This window comes from Phyllobates terribilis, unplaced genomic scaffold (assembly GCF_046119375.1).
Source record: "Phyllobates terribilis strain yellow unplaced genomic scaffold, ASM4611937v1 Scaffold_168__1_contigs__length_4147262, whole genome shotgun sequence".
NCBI lineage: Eukaryota > Metazoa > Chordata > Amphibia > Anura > Dendrobatidae > Phyllobates > Phyllobates terribilis.
Window position 1 is genome coordinate 588847 of NW_027362928.1, and position 13936 is coordinate 602782.

The window sequence follows — 13936 nt, forward strand, 5'->3', positions numbered from 1 at the left end:
TTCGACATTCCGTCTCTTTTTCGGGGCAGACTCCACTAGGTCACTGGTGCAGTCCTCCTCTTCCTCCACCTCCTCCAGGGGGGGAGACTGGTCCATCAGGACAAGATCAGCAACACAGATTTCCTGATGTTCGCCACCTAGAAGCAAAGCCCCCTCATCTGGCTGGCTAATCGCCCTGGAAGATCCTGAGGCCATCGCTGCGTGGTCCCCTGTAGCCAACCGCACAGGGGCACCACCCTCCAGCCCAACAGGATCGGTATCGGGAACCATCGATACGGAGGATACCCTCCCAGAAGGAGGACCCCCCCGCTCCGGTCCATGCGAGGTCCGCCCATCGTTAAGGGACTTCGATGCAGGTGCCGCCCCAGAGGGGCCTCCGGCTCCCTGCTCCATCCCAGCCTTCTCGCCCTTCGAACCGCCCTCCGACGCCGGCCTGCCAGTGAAGACCGGTGGGCGCATCGGCTCAGCTTCAGAAGATGCAGCTTCTGCGTAGGTCCTGGTCCTGGTCCTGTTGGGGCATCCTCGGAACATGTGCCCCGCCTCACCGCAGAGATTACATTTCCTCCCAGCGGGACAGTCCTTCATTAAATGTCCGTAACAGCTGCAATTATTGCAGCGGTCTACTTTCCTGCCCGTGCAGGACGTTTGGGTATGACCCATTTGTCCACAGTTCCTGCAACATACTGGCATTCCAGGATAAAATAAGTAGCCTCTGCTCTTACCGATTACGAAGGTTGAGGGAGGGTGTAGCATTCCTCCCACTCCACTAAGGTCCCTCTTTAGACGGGCCATATACCTTCTCTTGCCGCACCAGAAGCCTACCGCGTTCTTCACAGTACCCAGGTATCTCAGATCATCACAATAGCGGGTAAGGTAGGTCGAGATGTCTGCAGCTTCCACAAAGGGGTTCGGGAAATGCACCACGATGGGGATCTCGTCATAAGCATACAAGAGACAAAAGGTTAGTCCATCCAACTCATCTAAGTAGTTTTTCTCGTTTACCTTTTGTACGAGTTGCTGACAGCATCCCTGGCTCTTGAAGGTGATGGTGTATGTCCCCTTGTACTCGTTGTCCTGGAAGCAGAATATGTCTTCCCGCCGAAACTCCAGAACTCCAAGAAGAATCCTATGGCAGATGTAGTCCAAATTCTTCTCCATCCTCGATGCTGCTCCAACTTCAATCCTCACGGTGTTCCGCATCCGGGCATCACCCGATGAATATGTGAGCGTTGCCGGCATCCTTCACTCAGGAACGTACCGACTCTTCTCTCTGAAAGGCGCAAGCCTTCATAGGATCCCTTCCCGTTGCTCCCGGACTAATCCTTCCTCCCAATAGCAGCAGGGGGGTTAAGTCCCTCCGAAGAGGAACGATCCCCCCAGGCCGAGAGAAAGGGTACCAAGAGCACCTCACAGGCAAGACCACACAGGTAAACCTGATAGATCGTGCCAAAAGGCCGAGAAGCGATAACCAGAATTGGTTTCAAACTACGGAGCCACCCAAGGATCCTGAAAAGTCCATTTGTGGAGATGAGCTCCTGGACTCCCGTTAAGAAGACATGTTGTCAACCTCTAGATCCCTTACATGCCTGCACTTTTCGGCTTGCTGCTGCTGCAATCCACGCGTTTTAGATCTGCATAACTCCACCTCTTTAAACACAGCACCTTCACCCCCTGCTGTTCCCACCCGCCTCAACACCGTTGGAAGGGAGGAGAACCAATTAAGGCGGGGGGTGGGGTGGAACGAGCAGCTGTCTACCCTTAGCAGGAGGGCTCCTGATTACATACCTCTCCTGCTGCTGCTGCTGCTGCTGGCTGTCCAGCAGCAGACTGAAGGTGGCTGCTGCTGTGCACAGGTATATAAAGGCTCAGAGCCTATTATGACACGCGCAGCCAGCGTTCCATTGCCACATTCCATCTACTGCAGGCAGGATACCTGGCTGGCTGAATGTCGCTGAGAAGCTCACAGAGACCGCCATAAGCAACAGTTTAACAGAATGCCACAGACTAATCAACCAAACTTTTTGGGTTGGGTTCTCTTTTATAGTCTGCAGGCATTAAATGAAAGAAGTCAGTGTTCCAGCAGAAGGAGACAACGTTTCAGAAAAGGCATTGTAGCAAACCAAAAAAGAAATTTTAAGCGCAGCAGAGTAACCAGCGCACATACCTGTTAGCTCAGGTGAGTTTAAAAGGCTGCTGTTGATAACAAGGGCATTTGCTAAATAGATGGTGTGTGTGCAACAATATACTGAAAGGTCAATTATATTGTGCAGCTTATCTCACCACCTGTAGTTATTTAGGTGAAAGCTCCAAAATGCTTGCCTAATATGTCTGTTTATCCAAAAGGAAGTAAAAAGGGAGAGCTAGAAAGATAGCATTGCATCACATTACATGGCAATGCAATGCACAGTTGCTGAAGTTGAACCAAAATGAGCTTGTAATCTGGCTTCTGCAACTTTGAACATGAAAAATCCAATGAGGAGAAGAAAAGCAAAGCCAAAGAGTCCATCCCAAAATCCGACAAACAAGCAAAATGAACAAAAAACATTGAATTCAATTCTTTCTGATTTTAGAAACTGCATTAAAGAAGGGGTGCACCGGTCCTGGAGATACTGCAATACCAGGTCAATGCGTGGAGTGGACAGAGCAAGCTCTTTTTCCATCTCCCTGTTCTAAAAATCCATTTAATATATGGTCCCCAGATAGGGGACGTATCAGATATTAAACTGATAAGAACAGATACTACACTTGATCTTAGCCAAAAGGCCGAGAAGCGATAACCAGAATTGGTTTCAAACTACGGAGCCACCCAAGGATCCTGAAAAGTCCATTTGTGGAGATGAGCTCCTGGACTCCCGTTAAGAAGACATGTTGTCAACCTCTAGATCCCTTACATGCCTGCACTTTTCGGCTTGCTGCTGCTGCAATCCACGCGTTTTAGATCTGCATAACTCCACCTCTTTAAACACAGCACCTTCACCCCCTGCTGTTCCCACCCGCCTCAACACCGTTGGAAGGGAGGAGAACCAATTAAGGCGGGGGGTGGGGTGGAACGAGCAGCTGTCTACCCTTAGCAGGAGGGCTCCTGATTACATACCTCTCCTGCTGCTGCTGGCTGTCCAGCAGCAGACTGAAGGTGGCTGCTGCTGTGCACAGGTATATAAAGGCTCAGAGCCTATTATGACACGCGCAGCCAGCGTTCCATTGCCACATTCCATCTACTGCAGGCAGGATACCTGGCTGGCTGAATGTCGCTGAGAAGCTCACAGAGACCGCCATAAGCAACAGTTTAACAGAATGCCACAGACTAATCAACCAAACTTTTTGGGTTGGGTTCTCTTTTATAGTCTGCAGGCATTAAATGAAAGAAGTCAGTGTTCCAGCAGAAGGAGACAACGTTTCAGAAAAGGCATTGTAGCAAACCAAAAAAGAAATTTTAAGCGCAGCAGAGTAACCAGCGCACATACCTGTTAGCTCAGGTGAGTTTAAAAGGCTGCTGTTGATAACAAGGGCATTTGCTAAATAGATGGTGTGTGTGCAACAATATACTGAAAGGTCAATTATATTGTGCAGCTTATCTCACCACCTGTAGTTATTTAGGTGAAAGCTCCAAAATGCTTGCCTAATATGTCTGTTTATCCAAAAGGAAGTAAAAAGGGAGAGCTAGAAAGATAGCATTGCATCACATTACATGGCAATGCAATGCACAGTTGCTGAAGTTGAACCAAAATGAGCTTGTAATCTGGCTTCTGCAACTTTGAACATGAAAAATCCAATGAGGAGAAGAAAAGCAAAGTCAAAGAGTCCATCCCAAAATCCGACAAACAAGCAAAATGAACAAAAAACATTGAATTCAATTCTTTCTGATTTTAGAAACTGCATTAAAGAAGGGGTGCACCGGTCCTGGAGATACTGCAATACCAGGTCAATGCGTGGAGTGGACAGAGCAAGCTCTTTTTCCATCTCCCTGTTCTAAAAATCCATTTAATATATGGTCCCCAGATAGGGGACGTATCAGATATTAAACTGATAAGAACAGATACTACACTTGATCTTAGCCAAAAGGCTGAGAAGCGATAACCAGAATTGGTTTCAAACTACGGAGCCACCCAAGGATCCTGAAAAGTCCATTTGTGGAGATGAGCTCCTGGACTCCCGTTAAGAAGACATGTTGTCAACCTCTAGATCCCTTACATGCCTGCACTTTTCGGCTTGCTGCTGCTGCAATCCACGCGTTTTAGATCTGCATAACTCCACCTCTTTAAACACAGCACCTTCACCCCCTGCTGTTCCCACCCGCCTCAACACCGTTGGAAGGGAGGAGAACCAATTAAGGCGGGGGGTGGGGTGGAACGAGCAGCTGTCTACCCTTAGCAGGAGGGCTCCTGATTACATACCTCTCCTGCTGCTGCTGCTGCTGGCTGTCCAGCAGCAGACTGAAGGTGGCTGCTGCTGTGCACAGGTATATAAAGGCTCAGAGCCTATTATGACACGCGCAGCCAGCGTTCCATTGCCACATTCCATCTACTGCAGGCAGGATACCTGGCTGGCTGAATGTCGCTGAGAAGCTCACAGAGACCGCCATAAGCAACAGTTTAACAGAATGCCACAGACTAATCAACCAAACTTTTTGGGTTGGGTTCTCTTTTATAGTCTGCAGGCATTAAATGAAAGAAGTCAGTGTTCCAGCAGAAGGAGACAACGTTTCAGAAAAGGCATTGTAGCAAACCAAAAAAGAAATTTTAAGCGCAGCAGAGTAACCAGTGCACATACCTGTTAGCTCAGGTGAGTTTAAAAGGCTGCTGTTGATAACAAGGGCATTTGCTAAATAGATGGTGTGTGTGCAACAATATACTGAAAGGTCAATTATATTGTGCAGCTTATCTCACCACCTGTAGTTATTTAGGTGAAAGCTCCAAAATGCTTGCCTAATATGTCTGTTTATCCAAAAGGAAGTAAAAAGGGAGAGCTAGAAAGATAGCATTGCATCACATTACATGGCAATGCAATGCACAGTTGCTGAAGTTGAACCAAAATGAGCTTGTAATCTGGCTTCTGCAACTTTGAACATGAAAAATCCAATGAGGAGAAGAAAAGCAAAGCCAAAGAGTCCATCCCAAAATCCGACAAACAAGCAAAATGAACAAAAAACATTGAATTCAATTCTTTCTGATTTTAGAAACTGCATTAAAGAAGGGGTGCACCGGTCCTGGAGATACTGCAATACCAGGTCAATGCGTGGAGTGGACAGAGCAAGCTCTTTTTCCATCTCCCTGTTCTAAAAATCCATTTAATATATGGTCCCCAGATAGGGGACGTATCAGATATTAAACTGATAAGAACAGATACTACACTTGATCTTAGCCAAAAGGCCGAGAAGCGATAACCAGAATTGGTTTCAAACTACGGAGCCACCCAAGGATCCTGAAAAGTCCATTTGTGGAGATGAGCTCCTGGACTCCCGTTAAGAAGACATGTTGTCAACCTCTAGATCCCTTACATGCCTGCACTTTTCGGCTTGCTGCTGCTGCAATCCACGCGTTTTAGATCTGCATAACTCCACCTCTTTAAACACAGCACCTTCACCCCCTGCTGTTCCCACCCGCCTCAACACCGTTGGAAGGGAGGAGAACCAATTAAGGCGGGGGGTGGGGTGGAACGAGCAGCTGTCTACCCTTAGCAGGAGGGCTCCTGATTACATACCTCTCCTGCTGCTGCTGCTGCTGGCTGTCCAGCAGCAGACTGAAGGTGGCTGCTGCTGTGCACAGGTATATAAAGGCTCAGAGCCTATTATGACACGCGCAGCCAGCGTTCCATTGCCACATTCCATCTACTGCAGGCAGGATACCTGGCTGGCTGAATGTCGCTGAGAAGCTCACAGAGACCGCCATAAGCAACAGTTTAACAGAATGCCACAGACTAATCAACCAAACTTTTTGGGTTGGGTTCTCTTTTATAGTCTGCAGGCATTAAATGAAAGAAGTCAGTGTTCCAGCAGAAGGAGACAACGTTTCAGAAAAGGCATTGTAGCAAACCAAAAAAGAAATTTTAAGCGCAGCAGAGTAACCAGCGCACATACCTGTTAGCTCAGGTGAGTTTAAAAGGCTGCTGTTGATAACAAGGGCATTTGCTAAATAGATGGTGTGTGTGCAACAATATACTGAAAGGTCAATTATATTGTGCAGCTTATCTCACCACCTGTAGTTATTTAGGTGAAAGCTCCAAAATGCTTGCCTAATATGTCTGTTTATCCAAAAGGAAGTAAAAAGGGAGAGCTAGAAAGATAGCATTGCATCACATTACATGGCAATGCAATGCACAGTTGCTGAAGTTGAACCAAAATGAGCTTGTAATCTGGCTTCTGCAACTTTGAACATGAAAAATCCAATGAGGAGAAGAAAAGCAAAGCCAAAGAGTCCATTCCAAAATCCGACAAACAAGCAAAATGAACAAAAAACATTGAATTCAATTCTTTCTGATTTTAGAAACTGCATTAAAGAAGGGGTGCACCGGTCCTGGAGATACTGCAATACCAGGTCAATGCGTGGAGTGGACAGAGCAAGCTCTTTTTCCATCTCCCTGTTCTAAAAATCCATTTAATATATGGTCCCCAGATAGGGGACGTATCAGATATTAAACTGATAAGAACAGATACTACACTTGATCTTAGCCAAAAGGCCGAGAAGCGATAACCAGAATTGGTTTCAAACTACGGAGCCACCCAAGGATCCTGAAAAGTCCATTTGTGGAGATGAGCTCCTGGACTCCCGTTAAGAAGACATGTTGTCAACCTCTAGATCCCTTACATGCCTGCACTTTTTGGCTTGCTGCTGCTGCAATCCACGCGTTTTAGATCTGCATAACTCCACCTCTTTAAACACAGCACCTTCACCCCCTGCTGTTCCCACCCGCCTCAACACCGTTGGAAGGGAGGAGAACCAATTAAGGCGGGGGGTGGGGTGGAACGAGCAGCTGTCTACCCTTAGCAGGAGGGCTCCTGATTACATACCTCTCCTGCTGCTGCTGCTGCTGGCTGTCCAGCAGCAGACTGAAGGTGGCTGCTGCTGTGCACAGGTATATAAAGGCTCAGAGCCTATTATGACACGCGCAGCCAGCGTTCCATTGCCACATTCCATCTACTGCAGGCAGGATACCTGGCTGGCTGAATGTCGCTGAGAAGCTCACAGAGACCGCCATAAGCAACAGTTTAACAGAATGCCACAGACTAATCAACCAAACTTTTTGGGTTGGGTTCTCTTTTATAGTCTGCAGGCATTAAATGAAAGAAGTCAGTGTCCCAGCAGAAGGAGACAACGTTTCAGAAAAGGCATTGTAGCAAACCAAAAAAGAAATTTTAAGCGCAGCAGAGTAACCAGCGCACATACCTGTTAGCTCAGGTGAGTTTAAAAGGCTGCTGTTGATAACAAGGGCATTTACTAAATAGATGGTGTGTGTGCAACAATATACTGAAAGGTCAATTATATTGTGCAGCTTATCTCACCACCTGTAGTTATTTAGGTGAAAGCTCCAAAATGCTTGCCTAATATGTCTGTTTATCCAAAAGGAAGTAAAAAGGGAGAGCTAGAAAGATAGCATTGCATCACATTACATGGCAATGCAATGCACAGTTGCTGAAGTTGAACCAAAATGAGCTTGTAATCTGGCTTCTGCAACTTTGAACATGAAAAATCCAATGAGGAGAAGAAAAGCAAAGCCAAAGAGTCCATCCCAAAATCCGACAAACAAGCAAAATGAACAAAAAACATTGAATTCAATTCTTTCTGATTTTAGAAACTGCATTAAAGAAGGGGTGCACTGGTCCTGGAGATACTGCAATACCAGGTCAATGCGTGGAGTGGACAGAGCAAGCTCTTTTTCCATCTCCCTGTTCTAAAAATCCATTTAATATATGGTCCCCAGATAGGGGACGTATCAGATATTAAACTGATAAGAACAGATACTACACTTGATCTTAGCCAAAAGGCCGAGAAGCGATAACCAGAATTGGTTTCAAACTACGGAGCCACCCAAGGATCCTGAAAAGTCCATTTGTGGAGATGAGCTCCTGGACTCCCGTTAAGAAGACATGTTGTCAACCTCTAGACCCCTTACATGCCTGCACTTTTCGGCTTGCTGCTGCTGCAATCCACGCGTTTTAGATCTGCATAACTCCACCTCTTTAAACACAGCACCTTCACCCCCTGCTGTTCTCACCCGCCTCAACACCGTTGGAAGGGAGGAGAACCAATTAAGGCGGGGGGTGGGGTGGAACGAGCAGCTGTCTACCCTTAGCAGGAGGGCTCCTGATTACATACCTCTCCTGCTGCTGCTGCTGCTGGCTGTCCAGCAGCAGACTGAAGGTGGCTGCTGCTGTGCACAGGTATATAAAGGCTCAGAGCCTATTACGACACGCGCAGCCAGCGTTCCATTGCCACATTCCATCTACTGCAGGCAGGATACCTGGCTGGCTGAATGTCGCTGAGAAGCTCACAGAGACCGCCATAAGCAACAGTTTAACAGAATGCCACAGACTAATCAACCAAACTTTTTGGGTTGGGTTCTCTTTTATAGTCTGCAGGCATTAAATGAAAGAAGTCAGTGTTCCAGCAGAAGGAGACAACGTTTCAGAAAAGGCATTGTAGCAAACCAAAAAAGAAATTTTAAGCGCAGCAGAGTAACCAGCGCACATACCTGTTAGCTCAGGTGAGTTTAAAAGGCTGCTGTTGATAACAAGGGCATTTGCTAAATAGATGGTGTGTGTGCAACAATATACTGAAAGGTCAATTATATTGTGCAGCTTATCTCACCACCTGTAGTTATTTAGGTGAAAGCTCCAAAATGCTTGCCTAATATGTCTGTTTATCCAAAAGGAAGTAAAAAGGGAGAGCTAGAAAGATAGCATTGCATCACATTACATGGCAATGCAATGCACAGTTGCTGAAGTTGAACCAAAATGAGCTTGTAATCTGGCTTCTGCAACTTTGAACATGAAAAATCCAATGAGGAGAAGAAAAGCAAAGCCAAAGAGTCCATCCCAAAATCCGACAAACAAGCAAAATGAACAAAAAACATTGAATTCAATTCTTTCTGATTTTAGAAACTGCATTAAAGAAGGGGTGCACCGGTCCTGGAGATACTGCAATACCAGGTCAATGCGTGGAGTGGACAGAGCAAGCTCTTTTTCCATCTCCCTGTTCTAAAAATCCATTTAATATATGGTCCCCAGATAGGGGACGTATCAGATATTAAACTGATAAGAACAGATTTTTTGATTGAATATATCTTTTATTAGCACAAAAAATAAGTTAACAGACAGTGTACAGTGCCGCAGCCCAGTACACACAGAATTCTACATCATATTTACATAGCATGAGGATACGACGCACTAACTAGACACATCACACCCCTATGCTACACAAAACACTCAATCTGAAAGAAAAAGCATGTCAATCAATACAGTACGACGAACCGTGATAAGGGATGGGGATTGGGAAAAAGGGGATGGGGAGGGGAAAATCACAGGCCCGAAGCTTTATTGAAAGACAAGACACATAAGGGGAGAGGGGGAGGAGGGGTTTAGTCCTCGTCCTCGTCCTCCGGACCGTCCATGATGGAATAGTCTCTGAGCAGGCTGTGGATCAGCCTGCGGCAGTCCTGGATGGACATCCTCTCCCTCCTCAAGATGAGCCGGTTCCTGGCGACCCAAACGGCATCCTTGAAGCAGTTCATAAGGCGCCAAGCCTCCTGGATGGCTCCGACGGTATGAACCCCAGGGAAGAGTCCGTAAAGCACAGAATGGTGCGATATGCTCGCCCTGGGGACAGAGTTCCTCAGGTCGTCCTCAAGTGCAGTCAATAGGCGCTGTGCAAATCCGCAGTCCCAAAAAGTGTGCAAAGATGTTTCCTCCACGAAGGGGCACCTTGGGCAGTACCGGGTCTTGCACAGGTTCCGGGCATGCATGAATGACCGGACGGGCAGTCCGCCCTGAATCGCCATCCACGACAAGTCCTTGTGCCCGTTGGTCAGCCTGTCAGACGACACATTTGTCCACACAGTCTCCAGCGTGTCCTGGTGAAGTCCTGTGATGTTCTCCACGTCATCCTTGGCTCTGATTAGCTTGTGGATAGTTTTGGGCTTCCACAAGTCGGGCTTGAGTCCCTCCAGTTGATGCTCCCCCACAAATCGAACGACGTCTCCGTAGAACCATGGCGTCGTCCAGTTGTAGGGGAAGGAGCTGTCCCACTTGTCCCAGCCGAGTCGCCTCCAAAGAGGAAGCAGGAAGAAGCGAGACATGGACCTGCCCGCGGAGCCATTCTTGACTTGCAAAGTCCGGCGGACACAATCACACACAAAAGAGGATCGCAGGAGGGTGGGGATATCTGGAACGCCCTTCCCACCCTTGCGAGGCTCCTTGTACATGACGGCCCGCCTGACTCTGTCCATCTTGGATCCCCAGACAAAGTGAAACACTGTCCTGGTAATGGCCCTGCACACAGTGACGTGTGGGGGCCAGGCCTGCGCCGTGTACTGCAAGACGGGCAGGACCTCATTACGCAGGACGAGTGCCTTACCCTCACAAGTGAGGTGTCTGAGGCTCCAGAGTCCGATCCGTTGCTTCACCTTGGCCAAGCGTTCTTGCCAGGACTTGAGGGCCGCTCCTTCCTTCCCGAACCAGACTCCCAGCACCTTGAGGAAATCCGGTTGAATGTTGAAGGGGAAGGGGGCGGAGGAGGCCGGCTGCCAATCCCCGAAGAGCATGGCTTCCGACTTCCTGCAGTTGACTTTGGCCCCTGAAGCCCGGCCGAACCTCTCACACGTCTGGACGAGGGCGTCGACTGAACCACGATCAGCGCAGAAGACGGTGACGTCGTCCATGTAGAGCGAGCACTTGACCTCGTGTCGTCCCGGACCCGGTGCGGTGATCCCTCTGATCTCTCCATTCTGCCGGATAGCCTCTGCGAAGAGTTCTATAACACAAACAAAAAGAAGAGGTGATAGAGGGCAGCCTTGTCTGACCCCAGAGAGGACAGGGAAGGGGTCAGTCTTCCAGCCGTTCACCAACACCGAGCTGTGGATATCAAAATACATCAGACGGACATACGAACAAAACATGTTACCCAAACCTAACCGGTGCAGAGCTCGGCCCATGAACTCGTGGGAAACCCGGTCGAAGGCCTTCTCCTGATCCAAGGAGACCAGGGCCGCGTGTGCGCGGCGGACCTTGATGTACTCGACCGTGTCCCGCACGAGAGCGAGGCTGTCTGCGATGCGACGTCCAGGGATGCCGCAGGTCTGGTCCGGGTGGATGATCCGTCCGATGACCGTCTTAAGTCGTGTCGCCATCGTCTTGGCCAGGATCTTGTAGTCCACGTTGAGCAGAGTGATGGGACGCCAATTCCTCAGGTCGCACCTCTCTCCCTTCCGCTTGTACAGGATCGTGACCATTCCTTCCCTCAAAGATGGAGGCATTCTACCCTCCACCACCATCTCCTCGTACAGGTCCAACAGGTCCGGACAGATGAGGTCTCCCAGCGCTACATAGAGCTCCGCTGGAAGACCATCACTGCCCGGGGTCCTGCCGGTCCTAAAGGATTTAGCGGCAGAGAGCAATTCGCCCACCATCAGAGGTTTGTCCAAGGCTGCCGTGCCTGCAGGATCAAGATGGTTAGTGATACCTGACAGGAACTTATCAGCAGCGTCGGGGTCGGTAGTCTTGTGGGAGTAGAGTTCGCTGTAGAAGTCGCTGACGACCCTCATCACGTCCTCCTTCCCACGTCGCATGTTTCCGCTCTCGTCTCGCAGCTCGTTCAGGGGCGTGTGACCGGCATGAAGTTTCCTGAAAAAGAATGAGTTACATTTCTCACCCTTCTCAAGATTCTCCACTTTGGAACGGAAGATGATTCGCTTGGACTCCTCCTCAAAGTGCCTTTTCAGGCTCTTCTTGGTCTCCTCCAGCTCCTCCCTCACGTCCCAGCCGCAGTGAAGAAGGTCCTGCAGCGACCGCAGCTCGCGCTGCAGCCCTCTGAAGTCCCTCCTCTTCTCACACTCCTGTTGTTGACCCTTGGCCTGAAAGAAACAGCGAAACTCAAGTTTAACATATTCCCACCAATCAGAGACTGTTTGGAAGCTACCCTTGTAGGACTGCCACATTGCGTAGGCTGCTCTCAGCTCCTCCACGACTTCATCCTGAGCCAGCAGAGCACAATTCAGCTTCCAGGAGCCGGGGCCGGACGGAAAACCGTCGCCGAGGACACCTTGTAAGTGAATGGCTCTGTGGTCGGAGAAGAAGCAGGAGACCATCGAGTGCCTACTCTGCCTGACTGCCCGAGAGGTGAACACAAAGTCAATCCTGGAGCGGAGTGAGCCATCGGGTCGGCTCCACGAATAGTTCGTGGAGCCTCTCCCCATGGAGCCCACCACGTCCTGAAGAGAGGCCTCGGTTACCATCTCGATGAGCAGCTTGGACGTGATGTCCAACTTGGCAGATGTGCCAGAACTACGACCGTCCTCCTCGATGGGGCAGTTGAAATCCCCGGCCATCACTAAGGTCCTGGTGGTGGCAAGCTGAAGCCGCAGGGTCTGGAAAAGCTCCAAACGCTCATTCTTCAGTGGGGACGCATACACGTTGATGAACCTGACAGGTTCCCCCGCCCAGTTGCCATCTACAACAAGAGCCCTGCCGCAGATGAGCTCCTGGACGGACTCAAGCGTGAATGCGCCCCCCCTGATCAGAATTGCGACCCCCGCAGACTTGCAGTCACCCCCACCGGACCAGTAGGATGGACCGTGGGACCACTCCCTGGCCAGATGTTTGAAGGACCTAGAGGAGGGAAGGGAACATTCCTGCAACATATAAACATCACACAACTGGGAAGTAAGGAAGGCATAAATAGTCTGACGTCTGAACTTGTCCTTGATGCTCCTGACATTAATGGAAAATAAGTTAATATTAGCCATCATGTAGGGAAAAAAGAAAAAGTTAGCGCAGGCAATACACCTTAGTTACCACTCCGGTCGGGTGGTCCCTCGTCGGTGTTGACTGCTGGTGACGGGATCACCAGCAGGCCCTCTTCCTCCATCTGGTCAAGCAGCGCGGCCTCAATCTCGGCGACCACCAGTTCCTCCTCTTCTGGCTCGGCCACCAGGGTCTCAACCATGTGCTCCATCTCTTCTGGCTCAGGGAGGGTATCCTCCTTTTCGCCTACGAAATCCAGAATCTTCTTTTTGGAGGATTCAGTAGCAGGGCTGTCCTCCACCTTCCTCTTTCCCCGGGTTGGAACTGGGGAGACAAGAAGGGGAAAATCCTCCTCGGAATAGATAGCGGCGGGTGGAGGAAAGGTTAATTCCACCGCTACCATGGTCTGGGGAGGGAGAGTGGCTGCCGGGGCAGGGGAAAGGACACCTGCTGAGGAGTAGGGGAAGGAGGAAGAGGAAGTGGAATCCTCAGCAGGGGTGGCTGGGGTGGGGGGGGATTGGACGGGGGTGGCAGGGGGAGGGATCGAGAGAGGGGTGACAGAACTCTTACCCTCCTTTGACTTTTTCTTCTGCTTCGGAGCTGCTGGGACCGTCGCTGGGGCTTTGGCCACCGACTCCTTGACCGCTTTGGCCTTGGTCGTCTCGGCCTTGGCCGCTGGGGCCTTGGTCGTCGCGTCCTTGACCTTCACAGGCCTGGTCGTCGGGGCCTTGTCCTCCGTAGCTGGGGTCGTCGCAACCACCGATGCCCAGGATCTCTCACGCCTGGGGCAATCCTTGTACAGATGAGCCGCCAGCCCACACAGGTTGCAGGACGTCTTCTTCGGGCAGTCCTTCGAGCTGTGTCCCGTCACTCGACAAATCCTGCAGGCATCCTCCTTGCAGTCCTTCATCTCGTGGCCGTTCTTGCCGCATCTCCTGCAGTTCCGCGGCATGTCCGGGTAATAGATGAGGCCGTAGGAGTTGC

At 49.8% G+C, this 13936-nt stretch overlaps 6 non-coding genes across 6 annotated transcripts; all 6 read right to left on the reverse strand.

Moving 5' to 3' along the window:
* Nucleotides 1–2584: 2584 nt before the first annotated feature.
* On the reverse strand, nucleotides 2585–2775 carry LOC141208082 (U2 spliceosomal RNA). Its single transcript, XR_012278351.1, has one exon. It is a non-coding gene; the product is annotated as a U2 spliceosomal RNA (small nuclear RNA).
* Nucleotides 2776–3884: 1109 nt separating this feature from the next.
* Nucleotides 3885–4075, reverse strand: LOC141208097 (U2 spliceosomal RNA). Its single transcript, XR_012278365.1, has one exon. It is a non-coding gene; the product is annotated as a U2 spliceosomal RNA (small nuclear RNA).
* Nucleotides 4076–5190: 1115 nt separating this feature from the next.
* LOC141208094 (U2 spliceosomal RNA) lies at nucleotides 5191–5381 on the reverse strand. Its single transcript, XR_012278362.1, has one exon. It is a non-coding gene; the product is annotated as a U2 spliceosomal RNA (small nuclear RNA).
* Nucleotides 5382–6496: 1115 nt separating this feature from the next.
* LOC141208105 (U2 spliceosomal RNA) lies at nucleotides 6497–6687 on the reverse strand. The gene has a single exon (XR_012278373.1). It is a non-coding gene; the product is annotated as a U2 spliceosomal RNA (small nuclear RNA).
* Nucleotides 6688–7802: 1115 nt separating this feature from the next.
* Nucleotides 7803–7993, reverse strand: LOC141207950 (U2 spliceosomal RNA). The gene has a single exon (XR_012278220.1). It is a non-coding gene; the product is annotated as a U2 spliceosomal RNA (small nuclear RNA).
* A 1115-nt stretch (nucleotides 7994–9108) lies between these two features.
* Nucleotides 9109–9301, reverse strand: LOC141208147 (U2 spliceosomal RNA). Its single transcript, XR_012278413.1, has one exon. It is a non-coding gene; the product is annotated as a U2 spliceosomal RNA (small nuclear RNA).
* Between the last annotated feature and the right edge of the window lie 4635 nt (nucleotides 9302–13936).